Raw genomic sequence first — 22,500 nt, 5'->3', positions numbered from 1 at the left:
GCCGCGCGCGAATATCCTCACAGAACTTGTCTCGCGCTATTGTTCAGCCTGCACGGGTAACGTTACTGTCAAGTCAGCCGTGTCACAGTCAGTCACTAGGTAACGTATGCTAGCCTACTCACCATGGCTGGTGAAAAACTTTAGACGGGATACTGTCATTGGCCTTCCTTGTTATTACCAGGCAGTGACAGTCTATGGCTGCAAAAGGCACGGTCGCCCCTAAGCTTTAGCAAATATATTGTGGTTTACTTAATACTGTTCAGCACTGGGGTTACATGCAATGCATGACTTGTGCTATAGGCTAAATACAATTATTAAAGCGGCAAGTAGCAAGTGTGCGCATCAAAGGCATTAGGCACCTAACATCCATGCTGTATAAACCACATGACAACCGTCCGTTATTTCCCGAACTTTGCCCGAACCCCCTGCGAGGACCCGGGGAACAACGGCACGCTCCCCGCGGCTGATATCAGACTGGCCGCGGGAGTGAGTGTTGAGGGAGAGAGGAGACGGCAACCCTCGCTCGCCATAGACTGTATCCCTACTCGTCTCTCCTGAGCTCGGTTGTAACGTGAACCGTGGAATACGGGATATGTTAGATGCTTTACAGTAATTCCCCAAATGACCAGAAAAGGAAGTTAGATTTGTCGCTGGTCGCTTTTGACTAATTAAGTCGCCAAGGGGCTCTGGAAGTTGGCAACACTGTGAGTGCGTTCTTTAAACTTCCTTGTGTACGTTAATGAAAGGTGCTGATTGGCCGAAAAGGAATTGCTCTTTCTTAAGGACCCGGATTATGGCCAGAGATATGTGCCACTAGAATCTGAATTTGAATTACTGACTTAAAATGTCCTAAAAATACAACAACATCTAAGTTAAATTGATTACAGTGTGTTTTATTGGCATAAAAAAAATAAAAAATAAAATAATAATTCTCGCGATAATATCGTGGATCGCGATTATTTTGCCCACGATAATCGTGACATGACATTTTCTAATCGTCCCACCCCTATTGTAGATATAGATGTAGTAGATATAGATATAGGTATAGATATAGGTATAGATAGACAGATATAGTAGATATAGGTATAGATATAGTAGGTATCCAGATATAGATATAGATGTAGATATAGATATAGATGTAGATATAGATATAGATATAGTAGACTAAGGTACCGTGATCTGAAGGAGTAGTTGTCGTAGGTCTGGTAGCAGCGCTTGCCTGGGTGGGGGTAGAACACCTCTGGACTAGGGCTGCACGATTAATCGATTTTAAATCGAAATCGCGATTTGAAATGATGCGATTAGCTAATCGCAAAGCCTGCGATTTGCCTGCGATTTATTTTATTTATTTTTTTAAACCTTTATTTTACCAGGAAGTCACATTGAGATTAAAACCTCTTTTGGAAATTTGATCAGCACTCATGGAATGCCTCTTGTCCAATCAAATTACTTGGTCTCTTTATGACTTTGAACCCGGTGCTCTCAGAGCGAATTTACGAACGCAGGCATAGGTTGTGTCACGACAGTCAGTCCAATTATTATGAGACTTTGGGCTAACGTAACGGAGACAATTAGACACCACATGGCTTACTGGACGTATGATAAACGTTAGTATGTTATAATTGCGACAGGTAAGTGTACAATTTCACTATACTAACTGTACCAGCCAAGTGCATGTCGGTGCTGTTAGTCCAGCCTTAAACTTAGCTTAGCTAACTTGTAGTCTTTGAGACGGTAGCTTAGCTTAGCTACTCATGCTAACCCGGCGTTAAAGTACAGACACAGAGTTGACAGTCTCAGCAACCTGCGGGTTGGTGTTTATATAGTATAGCAGGCTTATGGATACATGGAAGTTAACTGTTCTGTTGTCAAACATGAATGTGTCCTGTATGCATAACCTCATACCATTCGTTCATACCAGCCGGCTTTAAAGACGCAGAGGTTAGCCTAGCCTAGCCTTGGGCTGAAGTATGTCACAGATTCCTAAGTCGAGGTGACGTGTGTCTGTGCTCCATAGTCAGAGACCACCATTCTATCATTCATCAGTTCGACTGTTGACCGAGTCATCTAGATGTGGTCCTTTCAGTTATAGTCACAGTGTATCCCCAAATGATCATTTTAATAGCTGGATCATCTTAGAAAGTAGCCACCTGTCTAGATGAGATGAGGTTATCATATATACAATTCATATCTTTTAAGTTCTCATCCTTGCATTAGAATTAGAGCAGTTAATAGTTTGATGGTATCATGTGGTAATGCTCTCTGAAAATAGGTGATATTCATCCAATCACCTGCCAAGTATTTTTTGAAAGTACCTGCCCTTTTCCAAACAGCTTCCAATTAAGCTTTCCTAGATGGTTGTGTGAAACAAACCACCTGAGTCAGGTTAGTAATGCTCCATCACATGTTTTAATCTGAAGCTTGATTTTAAAGCAACCCAACTTTAAAGCAACCCAATGTAAGTTTAGTTCTTTCACTCGTAGCTCGGGCTGTGGGGGTGCTAGAGGAGGGAGCCTCTAAGTCCCCTGAAGACGTACAAACAAACTGCACGTTGATACGACCTTCCTAGCCGGAGATATGGCCACACTTTACAAAAACTCCCCTTTCTTTTTTCCTTTTTGCTATTTAAAAATAAAATAATCGCAAATTAATAATAATAATAATAATGCATTTTATTTATAAAAGCACTTTACATATAAAATCTCAGAGTGCTTACAACACAGTAGATAAAGCAATAAAAACATTCAATTAAAAGGCTAAAAAAAAAATCGCAATCGCGATATCTGTCCAAATAATCGCAATTCGATTTTTTCCCCAAATCGTGCAGCCCTACTCTGGACCAATCAGGTGGTGGCGGTTCAGGAAGCGGGAGGAGCTTCTGACCAGAACCAGCGTGGCAGGAGAGACGCACCGACACGACATCATCAATAACCACTAATCACCGACATGACATCATCAATAACCACTAATCACCGACATGACATCATCAATAACCACTAATCACCGACATGACATCATCAATAACCACTAATCACCGACATGACATCATCAATAACCACTAATCACCGACATGACATCATCAATAACCACTAATCACCGACACGACATCATCAATAACCACTAATCACCGACATGACATCATCAATAACCACTAATCACCGACATGACATCATCAATAACCACTAATCACCGACATGACATCAATAACCACTAATCACAGACATGACATCATCAATAACCACTAATCACCGACACGACATCATCAATAACCACTAATCACCGACATGACATCATCAATAACCACTAATCACCGACATGACATCAATAACCACTAATCACCGACATGACATCATCAATAACCACTAATCACCGACATGACATCATCAATAACCACTAATCACCGACATGACATCATCAATAACCACTAATCACCGACATGACATCAGCTTATGTGCTGCTTTTCTTGGCCAGGGCTCATTTGAAAAAGAGGCTACAGGCTAAGCTAAGCTAGGCTAAGCTAGGCTAGCTGTCCCAGGAGCTTGAGCAGGCTAGGCTAAGCTAGGCTAAGCTAGGCTAGGCTAGGCTAGCTGTTCCAGGAGGTTGAGCAGGCTAGGCTAAGCTAGGCTAGGCAAGCTGTCCCAGGAGGTTGAGCAGGCTAGGCTAGGCTAGGCTAGCCGTCCCAGGAGGTTGAGCAGGCTAGGCTAGGCTAGCTGTCCCAGGAGGTTGAGCAGGCTAGGCTAGCTGTCCCAGGAGGTTGAGCAGGCTAGGCTAGGCTAGCTGTCCCAGGAGGTTGAGCAGGCTAGGCTAGGCTAAGCTAGGCTAGCTGTCCCAGGAGGTTGAGCAGGCTAGGCTAGGCAAGAAAAAAAAGAGGCTACCGTCTCAACATGCCTCCCTGGTGAAATAAAGGATCAATAATAATAACAACAGAAACTGACCTGGGGGGTCCGTAGCCGCGGGGAGGCCGGGGGGGAGGGTGGGGGTGGTAGTGTCCGTAGGGCAGGGTACCCGGGGGAGGGGGGGGGCCGTGCATACCGGGGGCGCGGCCCGGCTGGAGCCCCCCAGGGCCGGGCTGGAAGCGGGGGGGCACCCCGGTCTGGGGGCGTCCGTACGACACCATCAGCATCTCCTTCCCCCCGCGGGGCTTCCGGAAGAACCGCCGCCGGCCCCTCCCCTCAGAGTCTGGGGGGGGGGGGGGGGGGGGCAGTTTAATGTTAAACTCACATTTCCCACCACGAGCCAGGCCAAACCAGTCCTGTTGGCTTAACACTAGAACAGCCATGGGTGGGGTCATTAACACTAGAACAGCCATGGGTGGGGTCATTAACACTAGAACAGCCGTGGGTGGGGTCATTAACACTAGAACAGCCATGGGTGGGGTCATTAACACTAGAACAGCCGTGGTTGGGGTCATTAACACTAGAACAGCCATGGGTGGGGTCATTAACACTAGAACAGCCGTGGGTGGGGTCATTAACACGAGAACAGCCATGGGTGGGGTCATTAACACTAGAACAGCCGTGGGTGGGGTCATTTAACACTAGAACAGCCATGGGTGGGGTCATTAACACTAGAACAGCCATGGGTGGGGTCATTAACACTAGAACATCCATGGGTGGGGTCATTAACACTAGAACAGCCATGGGTGGGGTCATTAACACTAGAACAGCCATGGGTGGGGTCATTAACACTAGAACAGCCATGGGTGGGGTCATTAACACTAGAACAGCCATGGGTGGGGTCATTAACACTAGAACAGCCATGAGTGGGGTCATTAACACTAGAACAGCCATGAGTGGGGTCATTAACACTAGAACAGCCATGGGTGGGGTCATTAACACTAGAACAGCCATGGGTGGGGTCATTAACACTAGAACAGCCATGGGTGGGGTCATTAACACTAGAACAGCCATGGGTGGGGTTATTAACACTAGAACAGCCATGGGTGGGGTCATTTGACCCTGTGAGTAAATTATTTTATATCTTTGTACTCGATCATATTTCAGGACCCTCCTTTCATGACTTTTCCTAGATATGTGATGTTCTTGTCCTACCATCCAGTTTTTCTGTGTAGGAGGAGGCAGGCTAATGTACAAGGCAGCCAACTAGTGGTCGTTGTGTGTAAGTAGCAGCTTGAGCATTGTAAAGACTGGTCATTTGACCCCCGAAGTGGCTCTTATAGTTGGTAAAAAAACGCACGGCTGTTCTAGTGTCAATCCTCATCCCAGACTAAAAACCATCTTCAATGGAGATTTTAGACTGAAAGTGTGGTTTAGTCCAGGACTAGGTTGCATAAATATAGACCCAGTCTTAGACTTGGATCTCACTTTAAGTCAGTCTTGCTGTAGACTCTAAGATGTTCCTGTTGCATAAAGCTCGCCTATGAGTGGCTAAAGTAAGACTGACTTAGATAGCCTGTCACGCAATGCATTCTAGGTAAAATAAGACACTTGACAGAAAAGAAAAAAAACATGGCGGCCGAAACAGCTACACCTAGCTACACCTAGCGGTAGGGCTGCCACGATTAGTCGACTAGTCGCGACGACGTCGATTACCAAAATCGTCGCCGACATATTTGGTAATCGACGTCGTCGCATGTTTTTTTGGAGCTGAAATAAGCGATAAGCATTAGATTTTCTTCCCTGAAGCTGCCACTGGCTAGCGTCTCCCAGTGTCTTTGATGTACATGCGCAGTGTCGGTCATCCGGGGCACACGTGACATCTCCGGAAAAACAAACAGAAATGTCTTCCTGTCCTCGTACCTCTAAAGTGTGGGAGCATTTCAACCACAACGTTGAAAAAAAGAATGTGAAATGTAAAATTTGCAAAGCTGAACTCGCTTATCATGGCAGCACGTCTATGATGCGCGAGCATCTCAAAAGGAAGCACGTTTGTGGCAGATGACGAGGAAGACGATGGCTCGTCTCGGTAAGCTAGTTAGCTTGTTATTGGCTAACGATATTGTTACGTTAAAAGCCTTCTTACATTATTTTACGTTATGTGCTGTAACGTTGTCATCAAAGCGATACTTATCAAATAGCTAAAAATTTTGTCTTAATGTTACAGTGCTAAGAAGGCGCGTTCTATGGATAGTTATCTTGTCAAGATGCCAACGTTCACACCCCAGCAAGCCACCGTCCTGACCGGATCAATCCTGAACATGCTGGTTAACAAGGGTCTCATATCCTTAACCAGCATGTTCAGGATTGATTAGGGGCGTTTCCCCACACTATCTAAGCTGGCAAAATCTTTTCTGTGCATCCCTGCAACCTCCACCCCATCCGAGAGGATCTTCTCTGCAGCAGGGAACATCTGCTCTCAAAAGAGAGCAAGCCTCTCTCCAGAACATGTGGAAATGCTGACTTTCCTCGCTATGAATGAATAGTCCACACAGGAGAGAAACACTTTCTTTGCTCAGTCTCCTGCACTTTTCTTTGTTATTTGATTGAGACCAAATCTTTTCTCTACAAACATTTCTTTTTGTGGATAATTGCTCTTTTTTAGTTGCCTTAGTGCCTACCTCATTTTATTTTGCAGCACTATTCAATACATTTAAAATGTATGTTTGATGCCAGAGATGAGTGAAGCAAAGCAACACTTTTGTACTCTGTACAAGTATTTATTTTTGTTTTTGTATTCTTTTGGTTGCCTAGTGCCTAGCCTATTTCATTTTACTCAGCAGTTTGCACTCTCTACTACTCTTTACATTACATTACATGCAAGTGATGCCAGAAATAAATCTGCAAAGTTCATTAAAATATCTATTTTTGAGTGAACAATCATTTTAATTGTCTTTATTTTTAGGTAGTATGCCTACTAGTGCTGTCCCAAACGACTATTTTTCTAACGATTAATCTAGCGATTATTTTATAGATTATTCGATTAGTCTAACGACTAATTTATCGATAAGTCTAACGATAATTTTTGTGCTGTAAAAATAAAATACAAAAATAAAATAAAAACGTATTTGTCTCCACCTCACTGCTATGTTTAGCCAACTTGAATGCCAACATGGCCATTTAGAAGTCTGTCCATCACCACAACACATAGCTAGCTAACGTTACTCTCGCTGCTATGTTATGATTAGCTAAATTGATGCTAACGTAGCATGCGAGCTACGAGCTAGATAACGTACAGTAGGTGCTCGCACCACAATGACAATAGGCTACCGTAGCTAGCCAGCTACATAGCTAACGTTACTAACACCAGAAGACAAGACATACGAACTGTGGTGAGCTACATTGCTTGTGTAACATTAGCTAGTAGCTATCCATTTTTCACTCATACACTTAATTGTCTCGCCTGGTAAAATAAAGGTAAAAAAAAAAAAAAAACGCCTTTTTTTTTGCGACTAACCGACGCATATTACGCTAACCGACGTATTGACGTAGTCGATGACGTCGACGACGTCGAATAATCGTAACAGCCCTAATGCCTACAACAACAACTAACAACTTCAAGCTAAATTTAGAAGCTGATTTAGAAGATGATAGCTAAATAAGAGTGATTGAGTAATTGTGCGATAAGCTGTAATTTATGATCCGATTAGTCGACTAATCGTAAAAATAATCGGTGACTAGTCGACTATGAAAATAATCGTTTGTGGCAGCCCTACCTAGCGGCGGAAGATCTGAGAGATAAACTAACATTTCTTCTGCTGAAAACGTATGTATGCTGGAGGAATATAATGTGGAGAAAAGTATACTGCTTTGCAGTTTTAACCAGTGAAGTAGTTTACCGCGCTGGAGTTACAGTGTTAGCTAGCTACTAGCCCTGACTCGTTCCCATAGCAACACAGCTCTTAAATCAAGCTTAGCTACAGACCCAGTAGTGTTTCTATAGTAACTACAGACCAGTTCTGCCTGGTACTGGTAGTGTTAGGTACTGACCCAGTTCAGGTACTGGTAGTGTTAGGTACTGACCCAGGTCTGCCTGGTACTGGTCGCGTCGTCCTCCCTTGCGGCTAGGCGTGATGTTCCAGGCAGGGACGGGGTTAACGGGCTTCAGGTTGGTCAGAGACACCAGGTGTCTAGAGAGAGGAGGGGAGAGGAGGGGGGTTAAGGGTGTTATAATCGTGTTATAATCGTGTTGTAAGCGTGTTACAGGGGTCAGGCGTCTCACTTCTCTCCCAGCTCCTCTATGAAGACGGTCACAGCGCTGGGATGGGAGCCCACCTCCTGGATGAAGGCGTTGTAGTACTTCCCCTTGGGGTCCAGACGCACCTGCAGAGAGGAACCACACCTTAACACCTGTCGCTCAACACCTGTCGCTCAACACCTGTCGCTCAACACCTGTCGCTTAACACCTGTAGCTTAACACCTGTAGCTTAACACCTGTAGCTTAACACCTGTAGCTTAACACCTGTAGCTTAACACCTGTAGCTTAACACCTGTAGCTTAACACCTCAACACCTGTCGCTCAACACCTGTCGCTCAACACCTGTCGCTCAACACCTCAACACCACAGCTGCCAGCAGACAACAACAACAACAAAAACAACAACAACAAACACAACGTTCAGTTACTCTACCTGACACTCGTCACCCAGGAAGTACTGTCTTTACCTGACACCCAGGAAGTACTGTCTTTACCTGACACCCAGGAAGTACTGTTTTTACCTGACACCCAGGAAGTACTGTCTTTACCTGACACCCAGGAAGTACTGTCTTTACCTGACACTTGTCACCCAGGAAGTACTGTCGTCCAGCGAACACCATGTAGTCAGTCTTCTGCATCTCTGTCACACACACACACACACACACACATTTACATTTATGGCATTTAGCAGACGCCTTATTCCAAAGCAACTTACAATCAATACATTTGAATACTAAGCATGTGAATCAGCAGTCCACCATTCGTTGCAGGAAGAGTAATCTAGCTCGGGCCCGGGGCCACTGATAGAAGAAAAAACCTTCTCCCTATCGCCTTCTACTAAAACTTTTTTTATTTTTTTTTATTTTTTTTCTGGAGAAACTGAGAAACAGTACAAGGGGGGCAATAGAAGTTCTTAGGGACACAGTAGAGGGGAAAGCGGGTGTCTTTAGGAGACGTAGTGGTGAGGGTCAGAAGATGTCTCAGGAGGAGCAGTTAAGATGTAACCTGAAGAGATGGGTCACACACACACACACACACACACACACACACACACACACACACACGTTAGTTAGTATTCATCTCCACAGTCATAACCCAGCACTTCTGATTGGCCCAGGTGTTACCATGGTGACCAGGTGTCGTACATGACTGGCCCAGGTGTTACCATGGAGACATTTGCGGCTGTCGTGCCAGACGTCTAACTCCACGTTGCGGTACATCTCCGGGTCCAGCGCCTTCAGAACCTTGTAGGGCAGAGAAAGCCTGGGCGGGCCTTCTGGAACCTGAGACACCAGAACCAGAGAGAGGGTCAGAACCAGAGAGAGACCAGAACCAGAGAGAGGGTCAGAACCAGAGAGAGACCAGAACCAGAGAGAGGGTCAGAACCAGAGAGAGACCAGAACCAGAGAGAGGGTCAGAACCAGAGAGAGACCAGAACCAGAGAGAGGGTCAGAACCAGAGAGAGACCAGAACCAGAGAGAGGGTCAGAACCAGAGAGAGACCAGAACCAGAGAGAGGGTCAGAACCAGAGAGAGACCAGAACCAGAGAGAGGGTCAGAACCAGAAGGAGATCAGATAGATAGATGTAGTCCAAACTCATCCTTCAAGTCAAACTGTCACCAGAACCATGCGTCACTGAGCAGCCTGTGGAGGGAGGGAGGGAGGGAAGGAGGAGGGTCCTCACCTTGGCTTCCTCCAGCAGGGTTCTGGACTTCTCTTCGGACCGGCCCAGCCCGTTCAGCTCCCACTCATCCCTGCTGCAGAACCACCAGAAACAGACGACTTTACACCCTCACAACAACAACAACAACCATGATGATGTTAATGACGATGTGGGGAGCATGCAACGTCTGGCCTGTAGGGGGAGAGGAGGGGACTGTAGGGGGAGAGGAGGGGCCTGTAGGGGGAGAGAAGGGGCCTGTAGGGGCGTCCAGATGAAGACGTCTGTCCGTCTGTCCGATTCAGAGTCTGGTCAAGATGGACGCCCACCCAACCGACGTGCAGAGCAAGACCCAAGAGCTTGACCTCTGACCCCCCAGGCCTCACCTCTGACCCCTGTCCTCGGGGGTGTCGTAGCCCGCGTCCTCACTGCACACCGATAGGCTGTTCCTATAGCGACGGCCCCGGAAGCCCTCCAAGGCCACCTGCACCTCCGCCTCGTCCACGCCCATCACACGAGTGTACAGCAGGTCATACAACACGGCTGGAGAGGAGAGATCACATGTTCACACGCGTGTACCGTAGGGGGTGCAACGGTTCAGTTGGCCCACGGTTCAGTATGAACTTCGGTTTTCGGGTCGCGTTTTTTTTTTTTTTTTTTTTATGCTACTGTTTATTTACAAACTGTTACTTTACTTTATTTTGCTTATACTTGTGGAACTTTAACATTTAGACACATTCCAGAATATGACTGTAATAATATATATAAACAAAAAACACTTTCAAATGTAAAAATAATTAATAAACACTTTGTGACTTGTACTGAAACTACAGATCGTAAGCTTTCAAATGATGCGTCATACATTGGAAATCTGCAAAAAGATGTCGAAGTTAGAGTCATTTGAATGTTGTTAGACCTCAGGCACATGAGGGGGTTAAACTGGCTGTCATTGAAACCGGACACAAACGCTGCTAACAGCTAGCGGCTAACAAAGCACATCGCTACAAAGATCTAACTGTATTTTAATAACATCATAACATGCTGAGAGAACATCAACATGCTAAAAACACATAACTACACATGACTAGATGATCACAGTCCTTGCTTTTGAACACGTCTTAAAATGAAAGTATGCTCACCCTGGCAGAGAGCAGCGTCCAGGGGGTAGCTCCTAGCGTACACAATGTCATAGTGGCCGTTGTTGGAGCAGCACAGCAAGATCTACAACAAACATCAATAACCTATTAATCAATAACCTATTAATCAATAATCAAATATATAAATAATAAATCGTTATATTCCTGTAGACAAGACGCACAACAGTAGAGGTTGTGAAGATAAAATGGCTATACCTTGGTAACCTAATCCAACACTGAGGAGGCAGACATGCTGCAGTGTTGACAAAGAGAGAGCGCCACCTAGTGGTCAGATCTAGTCACACCTTTGTGCCCACCACACCTGGTTCAATTAACCACACCTGGTTCAATTAACAATGTCATTGAGGGTTGCCGGGCGACCAATGACATGTCTCCTATACCTCAGGAAGGGTGTAGGGGGGTTGGTGGTGGGGGGGGTAGGGTGTAGGAGGGAGGGTGTGCAGGGGGGAGGGTGTGCGGGGGGGAGGGGGGAGGGTGTGCAGGGGGGAGGGTGGGTCTGACCTTGTCCACAAAGCCTTCATCTGTGATCTCTGTTGGTGGCTTCCCTGGGTACCTGTATATGAGGAAACACCGCCTGGAGAGACACACACACACACACACACACACACACACACACACCACTTCAGGTACTGATAACAGCATTAGATCATTTGAGGTTAAAATTGTTTTTGTGATCAAATGTGTTATGTTTTACCCCCCCCCCCATAACAGGCATAAGCCCCCCCATAACAGACATAAGCCCCCCCCCATAACAGACATAAGCCCCCCCATAACAGACATAAGCCCCCCCATAACAGACATAAGACCCCCCCCCATAACAGACATAAGCCCCCCCATAACAGACATAAGCCCCCCCCCATAACAGACATAAGCCCCCCCCCCATAACAGACATAAGCCCCCCCATAACAGACATAAGCCCCCCCATAACAGACATAAGCCCCCCCCATAACAGACATAAGCCCCCCCATAACAGACATAAGCCCCCCCATAACAGGCATAAGCCCCCCCCCCATAACAGGCATAAGCCCCCCCCCCATAACAGACATAAGCCCCCCCATAACAGGCATAAGCCCCCCCCCCCATAACAGACATAAGCCCCCCCATAACAGACATAAGCCCCCCCCATAACAGGCATAAGCCCCCCCCATAACAGGCATAAGCCCCCCCCCCCATAACAGACATAAGCCCCCCCATAACAGACATAAGACCCCCCCCCCATAACAGACATAAGCCCCCCCATAACAGACATAAGCCCCCCCCCCATAACAGACATAAGCCCCCCCATAACAGACATAAGCCCCCCCATAACAGACATAAGCCCCCCCCCATAACAGGCATAAGCCCCCCCCCCCATAACAGACATAAGCCCCCCCATAACAGGCATAAGCCCCCCCCCCCATAACAGGCATAAGCCCCCCCATAACAGACATAAGCCCCCCCATAACAGACATAAGCCCCCCCCCCATAACAGACATAAGCCCCCCCATAACAGACATAAGCCCCCCCATAACAGACATAAGCCCCCCCATAACAGACATAAGCCCCCCCATAACAGACATAAGCCCCCCCATAACAGACATAAGCCCCCCCATAACAGGCATAAGCCCCCCCCCCATAACAGGCATAAGCCCCCCCCCATAACAGACATAAGCCCCCCCCCCATAACAGACATAAGACCCCCCCATAACAGACATAAGCCCCCCCCCATAACAGACATAAGCCCCCCATAACAGACATAAGCCCCCCCATAACAGACATAAGCCCCCCCATAACAGACATAAGCCCCCCCATAACAGACATAAGCCCCCCCCCCATAACAGACATAAGCCCCCCCCCCATAACAGACATAAGCCCCCCCATAACAGACATAAGCCCCCCATAACAGACATAAGCCCCCCCATAACAGACATAAGCCCCCCCCATAACAGACATAAGCCCCCCCCCATAACAGACATAAGCCCCCCCATAACAGACATAAGCCCCCCCCCCATAACAGACATAAGCCCCCCCCATAACAGACATAAGCCCCCCCCCATAACAGACATAAGCCCCCCCCCATAACAGACATAAGCCCCCCCCATAACAGACATAAGCCCCCCCCCATAACAGACATAAGCCCCCCCATAACAGACATAAGCCCCCCCCCATAACAGACATAAGCCCCCCCATAACAGGCATAAGCCCCCCCATAACAGACATAAGCCCCCCCATAACAGACATAAGCCCCCCCCCCATAACAGACATAAGCCCCCCCCCATAACAGACATAAGACCCCCCCCATAACAGACATAAGCCCCCCCATAACAGACATAAGCCCCCCCATAACAGACATAAGCCCCCCCCCCATAACAGACATAAGCCCCCCCCCCATAACAGACATAAGCCCCCCCCCATAACAGACATAAGCCCCCCCCCCATAACAGACATAAGCCCCCCCCCATAACAGACATAAGCCCCCCCATAACAGACATAAGCCCCCCCATAACAGACATAAGCCCCCCCCCATAACAGACATAAGCCCCCCCCCCATAACAGACATAAGCCCCCCCCCCATAACAGACATAAGCCCCCCCATAACAGACATAAGCCCCCCCCATAACAGACATAAGCCCCCCCCATAACAGACATAAGACCCCCCCCCCATAACAGACATAAGCCCCCCCATAACAGACATAAGCCCCCCCATAACAGACATAAGCCCCCCCATAACAGACATAAGCCCCCCATAACAGACATAAGCCCCCCCATAACAGACATAAGCCCCCCCATAACAGACATAAGCCCCCCCCCATAACAGACATAAGCCCCCCCCCATAACAGACATAAGACCCCCCCCCATAACAGACATAAGCCCCCCCATAACAGACATAAGCCCCCCCATAACAGACATAAGCCCCCCCCATAACAGACATAAGCCCCCCCCCATAACAGACATAAGCCCCCCCCCATAACAGACATAAGCCCCCCCATAACAGACATAAGCCCCCCCCATAACAGGCATAAGCCCCCCCCATAACAGACATAAGCCCCCCCCCATAACAGACATAAGCCCCCCCCCATAACAGACATAAGCCCCCCCATAACAGACATAAGCCCCCCCCATAACAGACATAAGCCCCCCCCATAACAGACATAAGCCCCCCCCCATAACAGACATAAGCCCCCCCATAACAGACATAAGCCCCCCCATAACAGACATAAGCCCCCCCATAACAGACATAAGCCCCCCCCATAACAGACATAAGCCCCCCCATAACAGACATAAGCCCCCCCCATAACAGACATAAGCCCCCCCCCCATAACAGACATAAGCCCCCCCCATAACAGACATAAGCCCCCCCCCCATAACAGACATAAGCCCCCCCATAACAGACATAAGCCCCCCCATAACAGACATAAGCCCCCCCATAACAGACATAAGCCCCCCCCCCATAACAGACATAAGCCCCCCCCATAACAGACATAAGCCCCCCCCCCATAACAGACATAAGCCCCCCCCCATAACAGACATAAGCCCCCCCATAACAGACATAAGCCCCCCCATAACAGACATAAGCCCCCCCCCCATAACAGACATAAGACCCCCCCATAACAGACATAAGCCCCCCCATAACAGACATAAGCCCCCCCCCCATAACAGACATAAGCCCCCCCATAACAGACATAAGCCCCCCCATAACAGACATAAGCCCCCCCATAACAGACATAAGCCCCCCCATAACAGACATAAGCCCCCCCCCATAACAGACATAAGCCCCCCCATAACAGACATAAGCCCCCCCATAACAGACATAAGCCCCCCCCCCATAACAGACATAAGCCCCCCCCATAACAGACATAAGCCCCCCCCATAACAGACATAAGCCCCCCCATAACAGACATAAGCCCCCCCATAACAGACATAAGCCCCCCCATAACAGACATAAGCCCCCCCATAACAGACATAAGCCCCCCCCCATAACAGACATAAGCCCCCCCCCATAACAGACATAAGCCCCCCCCCCATAACAGACATAAGCCCCCCCATAACAGACATAAGCCCCCCCCATAACAGACATAAGCCCCCCCATAACAGACATAAGCCCCCCCATAACAGACATAAGCCCCCCCCCCATAACAGACATAAGCCCCCCCATAACAGACATAAGCCCCCCCATAACAGACATAAGACCCCCCCCATAACAGACATAAGACCCCCCCCATAACAGACATAAGCCCCCCCCCCATAACAGACATAAGCCCCCCCCCATAACAGACATAAGCCCCCCCCCCATAACAGGCATAAGCCCCCCCATAACAGACATAAGCCCCCCCATAACAGACATAAGCCCCCCCCCCATAACAGGCATAAGCCCCCCCATAACAGACATAAGCCCCCCCCCATAACAGACATAAGACCCCCCCATAACAGACATAAGCCCCCCCATAACAGACATAAGCCCCCCCATAACAGGCATAAGCCCCCCCCATAACAGACATAAGACCCCCCCCCCATAACAGACATAAGCCCCCCCATAACAGACATAAGCCCCCCCATAACAGACATAAGACCCCCCCATAACAGACATAAGCCCCCCCATAACAGACATAAGCCCCCCCATAACAGACATAAGCCCCCCCATAACAGACATAAGACCCCCCCCCCCATAACAGGCATAAGCCCCCCCCCCATAACAGACATAAGACCCCCCCATAACAGACATAAGACCCCCCCATAACAGACATAAGCCCCCCCCCCATAACAGACATAAGACCCCCCCATAACAGACATAAGCCCCCCCATAACAGACATAAGCCCCCCCCCATAACAGACATAAGACCCCCCCATAACAGACATAAGACCCCCCCATAACAGACATAAGCCCCCCCATAACAGACATAAGCCCCCCCCCATAACAGACATAAGACCCCCCCCCATAACAGGCATAAGCCCCCCCCCCATAACAGACATAAGCCCCCCCATAACAGACATAAGCCCCCCCATAACAGACATAAGACCCCCCCATAACAGACATAAGACCCCCCCCCCATAACAGACATAAGCCCCCCCATAACAGACATAAGCCCCCCCCCCATAACAGACATAAGCCCCCCCATAACAGACATAAGCCCCCCCCCATAACAGACATAAGACCCCCCCCCATAACAGGCATAAGCCCCCCCCCCATAACAGACATAAGCCCCCCCATAACAGACATAAGCCCCCCCATAACAGACATAAGACCCCCCCATAACAGACATAAGACCCCCCCCCCATAACAGACATAAGCCCCCCCATAACAGACATAAGCCCCCCCCCATAACAGACATAAGCCCCCCCATAACAGACATAAGCCCCCCCATAACAGACATAAGCCCCCCCATAACAGACATAAGCCCCCCCCATAACAGACATAAGCCCCCCCCCATAACAGACATAAGCCCCCCCATAACAGACATAAGCCCCCCCCCCAACACAGACATAAGCCCCCCCCCCATAACAGACATAAGCCCCCCCCCATAACAGACATAAGCCCCCCCCCATAACAGACATAAGCCCCCCCATAACAGACATAAGACCCCCCCATAACAGACATAAGACCCCCCCCCCATAACAGACATAAGCCCCCCCATAACAGACATAAGCCCCCCCATAACAGACATAAGCCCCCCCATAACAGACATAAGCCCCCCCATAACAGACATAAGCCCCCCCATAACAGACATAAGCCCCCCCATAACAGACATAAGCCCCCCCATAACAGACATAAGACCCCCCCCCATAACAGACATAAGCCCCCCCCCATAACAGACATAAGCCCCCCCCCCATAACAGACATAAGCCCCCCCCCATAACAGACATAAGCCCCCCATAACAGACATAAGCCCCCCCCATAACAGACATAAGACCCCCCCATAACAGACATAAGCCCCCCCCATAACAGACATAAGACCCCCCATAACAGACATAAGCCCCCCCCATAACAGACATAAGCCCCCCCCCCCCATAACAGACATAAGCCCCCCCATAACAGACATAAGCCCCCCCCCATAACAGACATAAGCCCCCCCATAACAGACATAAGCCCCCCCATAACAGACATAAGCCCCCCCATAACAGACATAAGCCCCCCCATAACAGACATAAGCCCCCCCATAACAGACATAAGCCCCCCCCATAACAGACATAAGCCCCCCCATAACAGACATAAGCCCCCCCATAACAGACATAAGACCCCCCCATAACAGACATAAGCCCCCCCATAACAGGCATAAGCCCCCCCCCCATAACAGGCATAAGCCCCCCCCCCATAACAGGCATAAGCCCCCCCCCCCATAACAGACATAAGCCCCCCCCATAACAGTCATAAGCCCCCCCCCATAACAGACATAAGCCCCCCATAACAGACATAAGCCCCCCCCATAACAGACATAAGCCCCCCCATAACAGACATAAGCCCCCCCCATAACAGACATAAGCCCCCCCATAACAGACATAAGCCCCCCCCATAACAGACATAAGCCCCCCCCCATAACAGGCATAAGCCCCCCCATAACAGACATAAGCCCCCCCCATAACAGACATAAGCCCCCCCATAACAGTCATAAGCCCCCCCCCATAACAGACATAAGCCCCCCATAACAGACATAAGCCCCCCCCATAACAGACATAAGCCCCCCCATAACAGACATAAGCCCCCCCCATAACAGACATAAGCCCCCCCATAACAGACATAAGCCCCCCCATAACAGACATAAGCCCCCCCCCATAACAGGCATAAGCCCCCCCCCATAACAGACATAAGCCCCCCCATAACAGGCATGAGCCCCCCCCCATAACAGGCATAAGCCCCCCCCCATAACAGGCATAAGCCCCCCCCATAACAGGCATAAGCCCCCCCCATAACAGACATAAGCCCCCCCCCATAACAGACATAAGCCCCCCCATAACAGGCATGAGCCCCCCCCCATAACAGGCATAAGCCCCCCCCCATAACAGGCATAAGCCCCCCCCATAACAGGCATAAGCCCCCCCCATAACAGACATAAGCCCCCCCCCCCATAACAGGCATAAGCCCCCCCCCCCATAACAGGCATAAGCCCCCCCCCCATAACAGGCATAAGCCCCCCCCATAACAGGCATAAGCCCCCCCCATAACAGGCATAAGCCCCCCCCCCATAACAGGCATAAGCCCCCCCATAACAGGCATAAGCCCCCCCCCATAACAGGCATAAGCCCCCCCCCATAACAGGCATAAGCCCCCCCCCATAACAGGCATAAGCCCCCCCCCCATAACAGGCATAAGCCCCCCCATAACAGGCATAAGCCCCCCCCCCCATAACAGGCATAAGCAAACAGGAAAACAAATATAAGACGACAGTCACTCAACCTGCCACCCGTCTCTCTAACACACACTCACCTGTAACACACACTCACCTGTACCACACACTCACCTGTACCACACACTCACCTGTAACACACACTCACCTGTACCACACACTCACCTGTACCACACACTCACCTGTACCACACACTCACCTGTACCACACACTCACCTGTAACACACACTCACCTGTAACACACACTCACCTGTAACACACACTCACCTGTAACACACACTCACCTGTAACACACACTCACCTGTAACACACACTCACCTGTAACACACACTCACCTGTACCACACACTCACCTGTAACACACACTCACCTGTAACACACACTCACCTGTAACACACACTCACCTGTACCACACACTCACCTGTACCACACACTCACCTGTAACACACACTCACCTGTAACACACACTCACCTGTACCACACACTCACCTGTACCACACACTCACCTGTACCACACACTCACCTGTAACACACACTCACCTGTACCACACACACACCTGTACCACACACTCACCTGTAACACACACTCACCTGTAACACACACTCACCTGTACCACACACACACCTGTACCACACACTCACCTGTACCACACACTCACCTGTAACACACACTCACCTGTACCACACACCAGGGTTTCCGTTAACCGGTAATTCCCGGAATTCTTTGTCCGGTAAAATTTGTTTAAGTCCGACAAATTGAAAACTCGTCGGACAAAATGTCCGGTGAAAATAATTCCCTCCAAGCACAATTTGAATACAATTCGCTAAAGTTCACATTTTGTATTCAAATTGGCTTCGGGCCACCATTCTCAGCTGAGCACCAAACACACACACACACACACACACAACACTGCCCGAGAGAGAAGGACCCGCCCCCTCCAGCCAGCCTATAGGCTAACCAAAGGGGGCGGGTCCTTCTCTCTCGGGCAGTGCCGCGCGTGCACGAGTGTGTGTGTGTGTCCGGTGCCCAGCTGAAAATGGTGGCCCGAAGCGGAAAGCCTTAACTTTATCGCACAATAACAAGGATAACAAACGAAACGGACAACATTTACACTAAGATGGAGACAAACTTCAGCGATATGATCTAACAGCCGGTCTTCAGGACGACATACAGACCCGTATGAGCTTACAGGGCTATCCCCTAAGTATGATTTGACAGGCAGCTAAACGAAATGCCTTCCCAACCAGCGAGACCTGGGGGGTGTTCCATCAACGTCGCCAAAGGAAAACCTAGGCCTACTTCGCCAAGTCCCGCGAGACTCTTAAAAAGATCCAGGCATATCTTGATAGATCTCGCGAGACTTGTCAAAACAAGCCCAGACTTTCCTCCAGCGACGTCGATGGAACACCCCCCTGGTTATAGAAATGACGTTGTTTTATTGATTTTAAAAAAAGGGTAAAACTGGAAAGAGAAAATAGAAAACTCACATTAATCCCAAACAATTTAACAAACTTCAGTTAACGTAATGTGGAGTCCGTTCATTGATCGATGCTGTCTGTTCAGTTCCCAGTGAGGCGCCCGTTCAGCGCTGGATTTGACGCATGGCATAGCGCGCATGCGTCAAATCATGTTATATTATTATATATTATATAGCTCGCATCTAATCGTATCGGATGAGAAATAGACATTAAATGGCATATATAGGCCGCTACACAACAGTAATCACCGCGACAAACAGCTATATTAGATTTGGAAGATTTTTTATTTTTTTATTTATTATTATTATATTTTAATATGATGACCGGAATATATCACGTTTGTCCGGTAAATCGAATTCTTCCCGGACACGATGTCCGACGGCAAATTTTTCTAACGGAAACCCTGCCACACACTCACCTGTACCACACACTCACCTGTACCACACACTCACCTGTACAACAACGACAAGGCCTTTATCTCAACCTGTCCAGCAGTTTCCTGCAGGAAGAAACACAGCAACAGTGAAGGTTTGTTCTGATGTAGGTAAAACACACAACACAAAGGTGTGTGTGTGTGTGTGTATATACACACCAAACACTTTATTATTTTATTATCACCGGTACACCTCATTCTTGGAGGTGGTGTAATGGTGTGAGGAATGTTTTCTTGCCACACTTTGGGTCTGTTAATACCAATCAATCATCACTCGTATGCCACAGCCTATTTGAGTATTGTTGCTGACCATGTGCATCTCCCCATCTTCTAATGGCTACTTCCTGCAGGATAATGCTACTTCCTGCAGGATAATGCACCATGTCACAAAGCAAAGGTATTAGTATAGTGTTCCTAATAAAGGGAGGCCCTACCCAGTATTAGTATAGTGTTAATAAAGGGAGACCCTACCCAGTATTAGTATAGTGTTAATAAAGGGAGACCCTACCCAGTATTAGTATAGTGTTAATAAAGGGAGACCCTACCCAGTATTAGTATAGTGTTAATAAAGGGAGGCCCTACCCAGTATTAGTATAGTGTTAATAAAGGGAGGCCCTACCCAGTATTAGTATAGTGTTAATAAAGGGAGACCCTACCCAGTATTAGTATAGTGTTAATAAAGGGAGGCCCTACCCAGTATTAGTATAGTGTTAATAAAGGGAGGCCCTACCCAGTATTAGTATAGTGTTAATAAAGGGAGGTCCTACCCAGTATTAGTATAGTGTTAATAAAGGGAGGCCCTACCCAGTATTAGTATAGTGTTAATAAAGGGAGGCCCTACCCAGTATTAGTATAGTGTTAATAAAGGGAGGCCCTACCCAGTATTAGTATAGTGTTAATAAAGGGAGGCCCTACCCAGTATTAGTATAGTGTTAATAAAGGGAGACCCTACCCAGTATTATTATAGTGTTAATAAATGGAGGCCCTACCCAGTATTAGTATAGTGTTAATAAAGGGAGACCCTACCCAGTATTAGTATAGTGTTAATAAAGGGAGGCCCTACCCAGTATTAGTATAGTGTTAATAAAGGGAGGCCCTACCCAGTATTAGTATAGTGTTAATAAAGGGAGACCCTACCCAGTATTAGTATAGTGTTAATAAAGGGAGGCCCTACCCAGTATTAGTATAGTGTTAATAAAGGGAGGTCCTACCCAGTATTAGTATAGTGTTCCTAATAAAGGGAGGCCCTACCCAGTATTAGTAGTGTTAATAAAGGGAGACCCTACCCAGTATTAGTATAGTGTTAATAAAGGGAGGCCCTACCCAGTATTAGTATAGTGTTAATAAAGGGAGACCCTACCCAGTATTAGTATAGTGTTAATAAAGGGAGGCCCTACCCAGTATTAGTATAGTGTTCCTAATAAAGGGAGGCCCTACCCAGTATTAGTATAGTGTTAATAAAGGGAGACCCTACCCAGTATTAGTATAGTGTTAATAAAGGGAGGCCCTACCCAGTATTAGTATAGTGTTAATAAAGGGAGGCCCTACCCAGTATTAGTATAGTGTTCCTAATAAAGGGAGGCCCTAGCCTGTATACACATCATATCTTGTGTAGGTAGATACACACACATATCTTGTGTAGGTAGATACACACACATACCTTGTGTAGGTAGATACACACACATATCTTGTGTAGGTAGATACACACACATACCTTGGGGTCCTCCAATCGTTCCAAATACTTCTCAAATGACCCTTCAACAAACTAGAAGATACCGACAGTCATTAGACATTCATTTATCTAAAAACAAAACATTGTCTGTACTGTGTAGAGAGCACTGTGCTAATGTAAGGCGGTAGTACTGTAGAGCATTATGCTAACGAAGGACAGTATAGTAGTAGTATTATTGTGTTAATTTAAGGCTGGACTTACAGGTTCAAAGTTGCATCGGTTGGCGCTCATGAAGTTGACACAGTCTTTCCTGATCTTCTGGTGGTAGTTCTGAGAGTAGTACAGCTATAGAAGTAGAGTAGAAAGACAACAACATTGTTTATTTTATCTTTATTTTACCAGGTTTCAGTAGACTGGGTCTAAAGGTCAGGTCAGTAGACTGGGTCTAAGGTATACAGGTCAGAGGTCAGTAGACTGGGTCTAAAGGTCAGAGGTCAGTAGACTGGGTCTAAGGTATACAGGTCAGAGGTCAGTAGACTGGGTCTAAAGGTACAGAGGTCAGTAGACTGGGTCTAAGGTATACAGGTCAGAGGTCAGTAGACTGGGTCTAAAGGTACAGAGGTCAGTAGACTGGGTCTAAAGGTCAGAGGTCAGTAGACTTGGTCTAAAGGTAGACAGGTCAGAGG

General features: G+C 48.0%; 1 pseudogene across 1 annotated transcript in view; it reads right to left on the bottom strand.

Annotated features, from left to right (window-relative positions):
* The window catches only part of LOC308164384 (UDP-N-acetylglucosamine transferase subunit ALG13-like), a 47,886-nt pseudogene that overhangs the window by 22,787 nt on the left and 2,599 nt on the right, over positions 1-22,500 (bottom strand). The window contains exons 2-14 of the transcript in view: positions 22,076-22,159; positions 21,857-21,907; positions 20,162-20,208; positions 11,412-11,484; positions 10,893-10,974; positions 10,140-10,296; positions 9,778-9,847; positions 9,268-9,376; positions 8,669-8,733; positions 8,119-8,219; positions 7,920-8,026; positions 3,936-4,179; positions 2,834-2,878 (exon numbers count right to left, since the gene is read on the bottom strand). The product of the transcript in view is annotated as a UDP-N-acetylglucosamine transferase subunit ALG13-like (transcript). The remainder of the gene's footprint in view (positions 1-2,833; positions 2,879-3,935; positions 4,180-7,919; positions 8,027-8,118; positions 8,220-8,668; positions 8,734-9,267; positions 9,377-9,777; positions 9,848-10,139; positions 10,297-10,892; positions 10,975-11,411; positions 11,485-20,161; positions 20,209-21,856; positions 21,908-22,075; positions 22,160-22,500) is intronic.

This window comes from Nansenia antarctica, assembly GCF_963989245.1.
Source record: "Nansenia antarctica genome assembly, chromosome: 8".
Taxonomy (NCBI): Eukaryota; Metazoa; Chordata; class Actinopteri; order Argentiniformes; family Microstomatidae; genus Nansenia; species Nansenia antarctica.
Note: the sequence above shows the minus strand (reverse complement) of the source record. Positions and strands in the feature narration are given on the sequence as shown.